Source organism: Phyllostomus discolor, chromosome 1 (assembly GCF_004126475.2).
Source record: "Phyllostomus discolor isolate MPI-MPIP mPhyDis1 chromosome 1, mPhyDis1.pri.v3, whole genome shotgun sequence".
Taxonomy (NCBI): Eukaryota; Metazoa; Chordata; class Mammalia; order Chiroptera; family Phyllostomidae; genus Phyllostomus; species Phyllostomus discolor.
Genome location: NC_040903.2, coordinates 109,735,242 through 109,749,505, shown reverse-complemented (window position 1 = coordinate 109,749,505; position 14,264 = coordinate 109,735,242). Strand labels below are relative to the sequence as shown.

The following is a 14,264-nucleotide window of genomic DNA, read 5'->3' as shown; positions in this document are numbered from 1 at the left end:
GCCAGAGTATAAGCTAAGCTACCCTCTCTCACTTCTTAAGAGAAATTGGAGGCAGAACTTCAATACGGTGAATTATTTTTTTAAAGACTGTTTAAATTATTTATTTTTAGAGAGAGGGGAAGGGAAAGAAGAGAGGGAGATAAACATCAACGTGTGGTTGCTTCTCTCCTGCTCCCTACTGGGAATCTGGCTTACAACCCAGGCAGGTTCCCTGATTGGAAACTGAACCAGCAACCCTTTGGTTCACAGGCTGGCACTCAACCCACTGAGCTACCCTAGACAGAGCAATACAGTGAATTATTTTTTTAATAAATGAAACATTCGACATGATATTATAGAATTACTCCAGATGCAAACTTATGCCTTGACTCTATACTGATGAAAATCATAGTTATTCTTTGCCTCAATAATCACAAAAAAGGCTGTATTTCACTATACACCATCCGAAAAGCACATTCATTAAAAACAACAAACCTCATCACAAAACTACAAATATTGGAGGCTATCAAGCTCAAAGTGGTAGACAGAGGTTTTCCAAAATTCAGAACTTCTGCTTAAATGGTGGCATTTCATCATTGGCAATGTAAACTGTCAACTGTTTTCCTTGAAGTGACAAATTCATTCATTTGATAAAATGTTTTATCAAATAAGTTTGAATAGCCACAGTTTGGTTATTAGTCATTCTTTTGAGAAAAGTGATGTCCTGTAGAAAAAACTTTGCTAGTTCATCTTGCCATTCAAATAATAACTCAAGTACTGTTTTTTTCCCCCCACAAGAATGCCATCGGTCTTCATATGCAGCAGAAATGCTCCCAGTGAATGTCCTAATTTCATAACTCAGAAAATATTAAAACAACATGTACTTAAGGGTCAAGACTTAATACAATTGGTAATATTTACTGTTTCATCAAGAATATTCCTGAAAAATTTTCTTCACTGCAAGTGAATGGCAGTGAAGAAAATAATGACTACCATCCAGTTTGGTGCCACTGATTTGATTCCTGCTAAGGTACCTCAGTTTACCCCCCATTGTTTTTGCACCATTAATGCAAATGACAACACAGAGAAAAAGGAGAAGAGATCTTAGCATATTGTGAAAGTATTTTTATCCTCCCAAACCTCCAGAAAGGGGCCTCAACCACCCCTGGGTTTTGGTGCACACACTTTGAAAACTGTTGCTCACTCCTCATGGGGGCTCGAGGCCCTGGTTCACAGCTTCAAGAGCAGGACACTGAGGCAGACTGTAATGTCAGCTCCACAGCCAAATCACCACCTCCAGTAACCTTGACAGAGGGTTCATATGTCAGAGACTGAGCAAAATATTATATAAATTATACCCAAGAGTACCACAAATATTCTTACAGACTAGGCTGCTGTGAGACAGCAGGTACTGCCCACATTCACTTTCTGTGGGCAGATGGCCCAGCTTCAAAGAAATTAAATTTGTTCTTTCTATTTTTTTGGTTGTCAAATGATCTTTAACTGAAATATTTTCCTTTGCAGTTCTTAACTACCGAGGCATTCCACTGCACCACTGTTGATGTCATCTATGATGTCATGAGGGTGGTGGTCATTGACATCGCTGCCCACAGACTGGGCTGTCCCCAGGGTCTCTTTAGTGGTTCCAGAGAGTTCTCTAAAGATCAGTGCTGCATTTGTTGGGTACTGTTGATGATTTCATCAAAAGTGATATTTCCACTGTGCTTAATGATTTTCCTGCTTGTTTATGTCTCGTGGTGGTTCTTTGAGGGGTTTAATGATAAGGGCAGAGGCAGAAGGCTCTACCTCAATCTGGGCCTGTCTGTTCTGAATGGTGAGTTTCACTGTAACCCTCAGACCCTTCCAGTCGCCAGTTGCTTTGGCAATGCCATCACCAACCTTGTTTGGAGACAGGCCCACCAGCTCAATCTTGGGGGCCTCCACTGGTGCACCACAGGGATATAACTTTGATCTCACTGGGGTCAAACTTTGGTGGCATGGTGGAAGCCACTGGTATTGGATGAACCTTGGTTCTAGATGACCAAAGAAAGTTACACCTGCGCTTCCTCTGAGCCAAAAGCTGAAGGCAGAAATTAGTATTTTGAAGGACTGAAGAACAACTCAACAAAGTGTCATGGGTTTTAATAAGTACAAGTCATGCTTTAAGTTGTTTTAATGCTCTTTTAAAGGAGCTATACCCACTAATATAAAATTGTATTCCTAAAATTCTGGGGATAAGCTATATGATGAAACTTCCCTACATCCAAATTCTGGGCATGCAAAAACTCATGAGATAACACTGTCACTAAACTACTAAAATAAAGGCTAAGCACCAGCACAAGTGACATACCCTAGAGTCAGAATTCAGATGTATCCTTAAAAAACAAAAACAAAATAAAAAACAAAAACCCTTAGATCTACAGAGCCTGACAACCCTTCTATATTCCCACTGTCAAAAGTGACTGGCATTAAGCCTTCAATAATTGTGTCAGTAGAGTTAACAGGCTAAATTTCACCATTACTCATAAGAAAAAAAAATTCACTTGGTTCCCTACCTTTAACATCTTAGCATTATTTTATTATTATACTAATCACATGGGCCACAACTGAATATATGCACCCTTGAAGCATGCTACACAGAAGGCATGGAAGAAACACAGACAATGACTGAAGATGCATGATGGCTGCAATGGCAAAATGGGCAAATTTTAAAGAAGCATCTTTTTGTTTGGGGTAAGGCAGTAGACTCAGTTTTAGGTAGGGCTAGGCTGAAAGCAATGCAAGGGCAGCAAGGTGAAATGTTTAACAGGCAAGAAAAATTGTGGGACTCATGTGTGGGTTAAAGCTCAGACAGAAAATAAATATCTGAGAAAATATTGACAAAGCATAATCTATAGAGCATTTTAGTTATTTTATTTACAATGTACAAATAGAATTCTAAAGCAGCTCTGGAAAGAGATGAGAACTAATTCTTTCCTAAAAGACAGCACTGTTACAGAGACAAAATTCAGTTCACTTGAACTAAAATGTCTATACTGAAGAAATAGAAAATGTCTTATAAACATCAAATATTCACTCCAAGGGTGAATATTAGAATATTTTCTAATAAGCAAAAGTCTCACAGAGACCAAGGGGATGCCATGACTGGCCTAGACAGTGAGGGTACAACAGTGAGCAAGGAGAAGTCTCTGGTCTCCTAGATCAGGAGGGGACAGAAAACAGATGAAGAACAAATACATAATTTGGGGTGGTGCTAAATTCTCAAAAAAATAGAGCAAGGCAAATAATCAGAGAATGACAAGGGAAGGTAGAAGGAAGCTCTTTAGGATACACTCAATGTGAAAGCTTCTTGTCAGAGGGGACATTTGCACAAAAAGTCTAAATGAAGAGAGGGAAAAAGCCATAGGAAGACCTATGAGTATATTTACCACAGTCCAACAATCAGGTAGGTACCTGCTCAAAACCAATTATTATTAAATGGATGTATTTTGTATTTCATAATTTATACCTTTTTGTAGGAGGCTCTAAAAGTGTGTAGAATGTACTCATAAGACACATAATTTACCTTTTTTTCCAGCTCCCCTGAATCCCCTGAATAATCCTCTTCTATGGGATGCCTGAAACATAGATTATGCTGATGCCACCACATCCACCGAAAACCTCAATACAGACAGTAGCTGATCTGAAGAAGTAAGTTACGATGCCACAAGTGACAGCCTTACTTGGCTTTGCAATTTGAAAATAAATCCTAATAATGACATTTATAACTAGGAAAACCTTGTAACGTGTAACACAGCATTTTAACACCTAGCAGATTAGCTTTAGTCCAAAGCCAGGTTCCTTGCTGTGGGGTTTATGATGTCACAGTATATATGCAAATGTCACATGTACTGGGCTGCACTCAAGTCAGTTAATGAAGAATGAAAATTTGCAAATTCACAATATAAACAGACTTTACTATTAACTCTGCTTCCTGAGAAATCAAACCAAGATACTATAAACTGTTTTAATTTCAAAGACTACAACAAAAATCTAGTAATACTCTGAGGAATAAGTTGGACAACCATCTTGATTTCTGTGTGTTAAGTCAGGATTCGCAAAGAAGTCTGTCTCTTCTACAGAAAAAGAGTGTTTAGAGAATATTCCAAACATTTTAAGGTTGCAAACAGAAAAATATTATTATAAATGTGAACACTTAAAGATGCAAAATATTTTACTTGATTTTTTAAAGTCTTATTTAATTATGCTAAATGAAGATAAACACAAAATTTAAAAATATAGGCTTGGTCTTATTTTAGTGTCCTTTAGTAGCTTTCTTTCCCAATGAGGTTTTTTTTTTTAACACTGTTACTAAAAAATTTCAAAATCAATGCAGTTAAATTTTACTTAATTTTATTTTTTAAAAGATTTTATTTATTTATTTGTAGAGAGCAGGGAAGGGAGGGAGAGAAGAAAGAGAGAAAAACATCACTGTGAGAGAAACATCAGTGTGTGGTTGCCTCTTGCTCACCCTCTACTGGGGACCTGAAATGCAACCCAGGCATGTGTCCTGACTGGGAACTGAATCAGAGACCTTTCAGTTCACAGGCCAGCACTCAATCTACTGAGTCACGCAAGCCAAAGCAAATTTTACTTAATTTTACCTTGAGAATATCAATTGAAAATATTTCTTGAAAACAAAGTTAGCCACGCATGAGTGATATTTTTTAAACTGCTCTCAAAATTCTAAAGAGAACTACACGGGATGTTGTTCCCCCACATCCATTTTGTGTCTGTAGAGCATAAATAAGTATGATCTGAAATCTATATTGAATTAAAATTGAGGGTGGAATAGATTGCTGTTTCTGGTATTATAAATATAAATAGCTAAATAGTATGTCTCTTTTAAAAAATCACTCTCTTGAAAGCAAAGCAAGTATCAGAATCAAGTCATTCTTAATAGAGTCTATTTTGATAATACTTCCAATAAGCAGTGTTGATCAGTTGAGGACATATTAAAGTTAGGAGTTGCTTTGAAAAACAATGCTCTAGCTAATTTTTTCCTAGCTAATTCTTATAGTATGTAATATTTATAGTAGTTGGAGCATCATCTTATATTCTTACCCATTGATTTGTGTTTCACTTATCATAATACATTTAAAAAGTATTATAAAAATGGCCCTGACTGGTGTGGCTCAGTGGATTGAGTGTCAACCTGTGAACCAAAATGTCTCAAGTTCAATTCCCAGTGAGGACACATTCCTGGGTTGTGGGCCAGGTCCCTAGTTTGGGGCATAGAAGAAGTAAAAGCACATATTGATGTTTCTCTCTCTTTCTCCCTCTCTAAAAAACTAAAATAAAATAAATAAAATCTTTGAAAAAGTATTATAAAAATGAACATGATTTTTATAGAAGTCAAAACTCTTTTAGCTTTAGAACATTTAAAAATCAATCTTACATTCTGAATGCATAGATTAACTGCAAAATAGCATTGAAAGTCAAGAGCCAAAGAGGACAATCTGAAAGTTTAGTTTGGACCTTCCTCATCCAGTAGAAGACAAAACTTCGGATTCTGGAAATTTCAAACAATTTTTACGGAAGGTTAAAATCAATGGAAAAACTGGAGATCTTGATAATATTGTTCACTTTGAACACCTCAAGAATAAAATCACAGTTGTTTCTGTGATTTTAAAAGTTCTCTAAAAGATACTTGAAATATCTTACCAAGAAATACCTTAAGAAGAACAGTCTTCGTGATTGGCTTCCTGTGGTTGCATCTGACAAGGAGACTTACAAACTTTGTTACTACCAGATTAGTAAAGATGAAGATGGATCTAAGTCTGAGGACTAGGTGAAGTTACCCCTTACAGGGAAAGCTCTGCTTACTAATAAAACAAATGAAGTGTTCAAGAGAAAGAAACATCTAGAAACAAACTTTTAGCTTATCAGTGAATAAAACACAGCACTCTGTAAAAAAAAATCAATCTTAGATTTGGTTTCATAAGACTAAAACTAAAACTGACTGTAATTCACTAGCCAAATGTATTTCCAAGTAGCAAATGCGCATAGTGAAGTAAGTTGCAATGATGTCCTAAGCCAAAATGGCATTTACCCAGCAGATATAATGGCAAACAGTGGATATCAAAACTACTCTTGAAAAATAATACATATAATTTCTAATAAATAGGAAATGTACATGCCAAAAGCCAGAAACCATAGCATGAATGCCTAAAACCACCTATTACCCAAACTTCATGTTAATCTTTATTTCTGACAGAAATCAACTTTTAGGAGCAGTTAGGAAGCCAACTATAATTCACATAAGTAAATCTGTCTTATTTTTTCTATCAGTTACTTGGTATAAGTCCTAAAGAGTACTGACTTGGCAAAGGCAACCTTAAAAGTAGTCATAGTAAACAAAATGTGGTACATACACACAAAGTATTATTCAGCCTTAAAAAAGAAGGAAATTCTATCACAAGCTATGAACCTGGACATTACTCTAGGTGAAATAAGCCAGTCTCAAAAAGACAAATATTGATAATTCCACTTACATGAAGTATCTAAAAGTAGTCAAATTCATAGAGACAGAGGTACAATGGTGGCTACCAGGGGCTGAAGGGGTAAAAAGAAGGTGGTTGTTTAATGTGTAGAGTTTTAGATTTGCAAGATCAGAAAGCTCTGGAGATCTGTTTCACAATAATGTGAACATACTTAACACTACCGAGCTGTATACTTACACTTGTTAAGAATGCAGATTTCATTCATTTTTTTACCACACACAAAAAATAGTAAATAACAATGGCCTCAAATTTGGTGAATACAATAATTCCTCAAGCTGGATGAATATGATAATTAACTGGCCTCTTGCCAGGAAAACGCTGATTTTTTCATCATCTCATAGACATAATTCTAAAGCTCTGGGTGCTCTTGTATTCTTGGTCCCAAAATTATATAGTTCAACATATAGAATGGCTATTGGTGCCAAGAATTATATGGACACAATTACTAATACATGAAAATGAAAAAAAAAAAGTTTTCCATGCTCTTTCACACTCCTAAGGTCAGAAGCTGAGTTGAGATCTAAATATGAAATGATATTATCTGCTATTAAATAGTGAAGGAGTAACAGTGTCACTGTGTACATATAGTATTCATGCTACTATAGGTACACAGGTCTACATGGTAACTGTATGTAGCACATATTATTACTTTTTGCTGACTATGGCTTCTCCCAGGTAATGCCCTCTGAAATGGTCTGTTTCAACACCAAGTATCAATGTATTATAAGTAATAAAGATTGCTTAATGAAATCTGAAGCCAGATTCCTGGGATCTAACCTTTTACTCACTCTGTGACCTGTGACAAGTTATTCAGCCTCTCTGTGCCTTAGTTTCCTCAAACACAAAGGAAATGAAAATAATAGTTTCCTATTAAGTTTTTGAAAGGACTGAGTCAATATGTGTAAAGCATTTACAACATTGCCTGGAAAATACTGATTATTCAATAAATGATCAATTTTGTTATTTTTATTATTGTTAATTTAAGTTAATCTTATATTAATTTTTAATTACATTAAAATATTCATTAAATCTACCAAAATAGAGGTCTACTGCTGCATAGGATATACCTACCTATTTTTCCTTAACTGTTTCTGCTTGCCTTGTGTTCAGCTGATATCGTCTCTTTTAATGTATTTAATATTACAAACAGGCTTTTCTTTCCCATGACTTTTTGGAGAACAACTAGAGTCTTATCTCTGATAGGGTTCGAAAAATTCACATTTCTGAAAAGTGTTATTAAGATGTTGTCGTCACAATTAATCAATGAAGTAAAAATTTCCCAATGCCTGTGCTTTCCAAGTGTAATTCCTTTAATGACACAGGGTTTACAAAGGCTGTAGTAACAAAAAATAAGGCAAAGTAAATAATCTCTGAATCTTATTCAAAAAAGAAACTACAAAAATATTTCCATTTTTCATGTTCCAATGTCCTGTTTACTCTTGTGTTGCTATTTTATTTTTATTGTGGTAAAAAAATACCTAACATAAAATTTACCATCTTAATCACTTATCAGTATACAGTTCAGTAGTAAGTATATTCATCTTACAAACCTGAAACTCTACCCCCTAAGCAATAGCTCCCCTATATCCCCCCTACCAGCCTACTTTTACTAGAAAAAATCCAAGAAAAGGATAAAAAGAATAACTGTGTTTATACCCAGTTATCATCCATTACCACTAGTGAAAAACTACCCATTACTAAAACTAAGAACTTTAAAATCAAAAAGTACTCAAACCTAATAGAAAAATCATTACAAATGACAGAAAACAAAAGAATACAGTTGGATGCACTGGTCTGTGATTATAAGTATAACATAAAAATCTTTTTCTGAAATTTGACTTTTATTGCTTTATACCTGTTGAAATTACCTTTGAAACAACAAATTTCATTCAAAGCAAAGTATCATCACCCTTAATACACTGAGATGAAAACATAGAGTGCATTCTAAAGCCAAAAACTAATCTTGAAAGACATCTATTAGCTATTAAATACAAAATTATCAAAATATGAGTACAGGTGTATTAACACGTTCTTGTCCAAACTGAAAAAAATGGTCACTAATATTAACAGTTCTCAATTACTTTTACTCATGTCCCTCAAACCTTGAATTACCTTCAGGAACTCATTCTTGAGTTCTTGTACATTTCAAAGCAGTACATTTTCTTGATTAGTTGACTAAGGAACAACATACAGTGCAGATTTAAAAGTTATTGAATAAAATTCACTGTTTTATTATTTCTTCCCACTTTCATTCATTTTTAGATATAATTCTAAGTGAATACAATATCCTGTTTAAAACGTTAAATCAGACTTCTGGCCAAGATGAAGGCATAGATAGATATACTTTACCTCCTCACACAACTAAAAGAAGGACAACAACAAATTTAAAAACAAAAATAATAACCAGAACTATCAGAAAATCGAACTGTATAGAGGTCTGACAATCAAGGAGTTAAAGAAGAACCGTTCCTCCAGACCAGTAGGAGGGGTGGAGATGGGCAGCTGGGGTGGAGAGGACTTGTGGCAGGATGGTGGCTAGAGGACCAGGCAAGGTGGTGACTGGTGGAGCGGATGGTCCCACATTTGCATGCAGATAAACCAGGAGGAACAACTGGGGAGCAAGACAGACCACACAAAACCCAGGGCTCCAGAGCAGGGAAATAAAGCCTCAAAACCTCTGACTGAAAAAAACCTGTGTGGGTTAAGGCAGCAGGAGAAATTCCCAGCCTCACAGGAGAGTTCGTTGGATAGACCCATAGGGTCCTAGAACATACACAAGCCCACCCACCTGGAAATCAGCACCAGAAGGGCCCAATTTGCTTGTGGGTAGTGGGGGAAGTGACTGAAAGCAAGCCAAGAGCTGGGCAAGAGGCATTAGTCCCTCTTAGCCACCTCCCCAACATAAAGTGTCAAAACACAGTGAGATGGATAGCCCCACCATGGTGAATACCTAAGGCTCCACACCTTACTATGTAACAGGTATACCCAGGCCAAAAAATATGGCCCAAATGAGAGAACAGATCAAAGCTCCAGAAAAAATACAACTAAGCAATGAAGAGATAGTCAACCTATCAGATGCAGAGTTCAAAACAATGGTAAACAGGATGCTCACAGAAATAGCTGAGTATGGTCACAAAATAGGGGAAAAAGAAAAGGGTATGAAAAGTGAAATAAAGGAAAATGTACAGGGAATCAACAGTGAAGGGAAAGAAAAGGGAACTCAAATCAACGTTTTGGACCAGAAGGAAGAAATAAACATTCAACCAGAACAGAATGAAGAAATAAGAATTCAAAAAAAATGAGGAGAGGCTTAGGAACATCCAGGAGAATTTTAAATGTTCCAACATTTGAATCATAGGGGTGCCAGAAGGAGAAGATACAGAGCAAGAAATTGAAAACTTATTTTAAAACATAATGGAGAATTTCCCCAATCTGGCAAATGAAATAGACTTCTAGGAAGGAAGTCCAGGAAGCTCAGAGAGTCCCAAAAAGTTGGAACAAGGAGGAACACACCAAGGCACATCACAATTACATTACCCAAGACTGAAGATAAGGAGAAAATCTTAAAAGCAGCAAGAGACAAGGAGACAGTTACCAACAAGGGAGTTCCCATAAGACTGTAAGATGATTTCTCAAGAGAAACCTTACAGGCAAGAAGGAGCTGGAAAGAAGTATTCAAAATCATGAAAGGCAAGGACCTACATCCAAGATTACTCTAACCAGCAAAGCTATCATTTAGAGTGGAAGGGCAGATGAAGTGCTTCCTAGATAAGGTCAAGTTAAAGGAGTTCATCATCACCAAGCCCTTATTATATGAAATGCTAAAGGGACTTATCTAAGGAAAAGAAGAAAATCAAAAATACCGACAGTAAAATGACAACAAACTCTCAACTATCAACAACTGAACCTAAAAAACCAAAAACAAACTAAGCAAACAACTAGAACAGGTACAGAATCACAGAAATTGAGATCACATGGAGGGTTATCAGCAGGGAGGGGGAAGGAGAAGAATGAAGGAGAAGATTCAGGAAATAAGAAGCATAAATGGTAGATACAAAATACACAGGGAGAGGTTACAATATGTATAGGAAATGTAGAAGCCAAAGAACTTATATGGACGACCCATGGACATAAACTAAGGTGGGGGAGTGATGGCTGGAAGTCGGGGAACAGGGCAGAGGGGAATAAAGTGGAGAAAAAATAGGAAAACTCTAATAGCATAATCAATAAAATATATTTTTAAAGAAAAGTTAAATTAGGGCAATGAAGAAGAGTTGTGGAAGGAATATGTAAAAATAAGGAACAATAGATAGAAAATAAACAATAAACTGTAAGTATTTATTTCAAAATCTTGTTAGGAACATTTTTCTCCAGTAAGGTTATTAGCATACTGAAGTTTTAAAAAGATTCAATTAAACCCTGAGCTTAAACTATACTTACTTAGGTTTCAGTAAATTTATACCAAATCAACCTAACACAATGCAGACCATTGTTAATATACACATATGATGTTGCTTACCCATTATCAATAACAAATGTTGCTTGGGTTTGTTTTGTTTTCTGATATCCACTCAACTCCTTCCTGGTCCTAATCAGAACCACCATATCAATGAGAGTGCCATTTCCATCTTCCACCAGACTGATACATTAAAATGTTTGCTTGTTAAATCACCCTTACTTGAATCCTACTGAATGCCAGGCCTGCTTTATTCTGAGGTGCTTTTTTACATCCTGTTTGCATTTAGAATGGAGAGGATTAGAAAGATCAGCAAAGTGTAATCCCTGAACAACATTCCCTAGTGGCTTTCTCTGTTTCTAAGGTCTCCTAGTTTCCAAAAACACACAGGTCCTGCAGAATGTTAAATTTTGTATAAGGACTAATTCTCTCAAAGCATGATGGTGACCCTGATGATATCCAGGGTCTGCTTGTAGCTCTGTGACACTTGTGACTCTGCACTTTTCATCTTTTCTAACTTTGCTGAAAGCTTGAGAACTGGTCATTTACAAAGAAAAGTAATTGTGCTTTCAGAGTTGAGGTGTCACACTTGGCCCCATGGCTCACTCAGCAGTTACAAAGAAAGAAGCCCCAGAAAGGCAGTTTTAAAGTATACCCTTTCCAGTGGCTTCATGTGGATACCCTACCCACCTAGACCTTCAGAGCAGTATTATCAGTTCCCAAGAGACTTGGAACAGGAAAGTTTAAAGGTGTCATAGCTGTTGTTTGCAGAGAAGACTACACATTTGTGAAATAAATGGGGAAATGTGAATGTGGACTGCATATTATGCACAGCAATTAGTATGCTTGATTTTATTAGGTATGACCACGACATTTGGTTATGAGATAATGTCCACAATCTTTCAAAAGGAAGAAGTGAAATGACATGATGTTGAACACCTGCAGAGCTGCCTAAAATACTTCAACATAAAAAAAGTTTGATGAGACAAGTGCTACAAAATTAAAAACATTTTAAGTTTATATATACGAGGGAGCATTATTTTACTCTGTATATGTTTGAAATCTTTCATCACAAAAGAAATTTTTACTTCCTATCACTCATTCAATGATTGTATTATTCCCAGAAGAGGTTAAGTGTGACTATTTTTAAACTGCTTATAAGTAGTAACTTTGCTTTTCACCATTTTGGCTTTTGGAAAGGGTTTCCTCCTGGTTATTTAAAATACACCCTCCAATTTATTACCAACAATTTTTCCAGGGAATAAGGGGATGGAATCCTGTCTTAATATGTGTATATATATACAAACACATAACAAACAAGAAACCAGCTTAACTAAAAGCAAATCAACATTAAAAAAGAAAAGAGGAAAGAAAGTCAAGTCACAATACTTAACCTCAACTATGTGCCACCCCAGGGTTTGTTTATAGTGTAAGGACTTAAAAAATATTATTATTTTTCCTCCCACCTTCTAAGTTCTTCTGGCTGGGCCAATAACCAAATTAACAGGAGAAAATCAAAGTTTAATACAAGAACGTGGAGAATTCACAAAGACATAATGAATCCACAAAAATACCAAAGACAGTGAGGCAACATTAGGTAGTTGTTTCCTCCTTTGTCCAAATCTTTTGGGGGACAACGGAGAAAGGAGTGGGGAATGGATGATTTACAGGTATTTAAGAAAGAGAGGTACATAAGCCAGGAAAATCCTTACTAGATGACTCAGAAACAATGAGACACAGTGAGTATTTAGCTGACAGGCACCAGGGGGAAGCCCTCCAGTTTACCGTACTTAAAATTAGGCTAAGGCAGCATCCTGAAATCTCCTTCCTGACTCTCATGAGCAGGAAAGGAGGGAGGTGTCAAAGGTTCTGAGTCCTTCGTTTCTGTGTCTTTGTTTCTGTAAACACCTTAAAATCAACATCCCCCAAAACAGCTTCAGGGTGCAGAACTTTGGTTCCGTCAATGGCAACTCCTCCTTCCAGTTCTTTCACGTTATCACCACGGTGACTTCTATTTAACTTTGAATACAAATAGAAGAGAAAGGCTCCATTTATAGCTGAGAAGTTATAAAATAGAAAAACTGAAAATTCCAGCTTCCCTTGGTGCACTACTGCCTCCTTCAATCAGTAAACAGAACAGACCTAATGGTCAAAAGCAAACTTGTTTTCAGATCTTCATAAATGGGACAACTTTCACAGTGAACTTGACTAGCAGATGCTGTGGAAAGGCCATGGTATAACCCGGTGCAAAGCAAGGGTCCTCTGAAAATACGTGAACCCCCATAGTCCTTGACTGGGGGAAGGGGGAAATGGATGATAAAGTGTTTAAGATACATTGCATAACAATGGCATGTTAATATCAATGCCTTCCTGAAGGGAAGAGGGTTGCCATCCAGGGCGAACTGTGTAAGTGACTGAGAACATTCAGTGGCTTCTGACACAGCTGGAGCAGGAAGTTTATACTGTGCCTGCCTTAGAGGCAGGGGGCAGATGGCCACCCTGGATATTCATGAGTTCCTGCGGCCTTTTGCCCTGACTAAAGATGGCAGCCAAAAGAAGGTAAAAGATACAGGGGAACTGGCAAAAATGGTGGACACTAACAAACCGTAGGAAGGGCCAGATAGGAGGTCACACAGGAAGTTCCAGGCCAAGGATTTAAATTAGGGCTAAAAGAGGACAGCCACAGGTCTGGAGTAAGAGAGAGGAGGTCTGAAAATTAGAAGTCCAGTGAGCCCCCAGAGCTGGCGGTGCAGTGGGGGCTGGGGGACCCAGATTCCAGAAGACAGGCAGAGCTGACAGAGCTGCAGGGATGTGTTTAGCCAACCAGATTCATAAGGGATGTTTGCAGCTAACTGTGATAGGGAATGCTGAGTTGCAGACTTCTGCTTTTCTGTAAGATAGTGCCTCTGAGAGGGGTATTCTGAAACTGGCCTGGTTTGGCAAAGATAGTTTTGGCGACTCTGATCTGATCCGGGTCAGACTTTGGGACTTCCCGGTAAGTCTGGGTATTTGGTGGGGAATCCCATTGGCTGCCTGGACTGAGATGCCCTGGGGTTTTGGAGTCAGAGAATCCCAAACAGCTGTCAAGTGATTTCACTTGGGAATTTGATACAGGGTGCAGCCAAGAGGGGGGCCCCAAATAGGGATTTGGAATGGGCTCCAGCACTCAAGGTGTCTAGGAAATATTAGAAAGGCATATGAGATATCCTCACCCCTTTCCCCACAGGTGTGAGTTGGGGGAAGGGACACATGGTGTGGGAACCTGCAGGGCTATTTTATACAGCCAC

The 14,264-nt window shown here is 37.3% G+C and overlaps 1 pseudogene; it reads left to right on the top strand.

Moving 5' to 3' along the window:
* Nucleotides 1-1,188: 1,188 nt before the first annotated feature.
* Nucleotides 1,189-5,824, top strand: LOC114491454 (annotated as a pseudogene).
* The last annotated feature ends 8,440 nt before the right edge of the window (nt 5,825-14,264 follow it).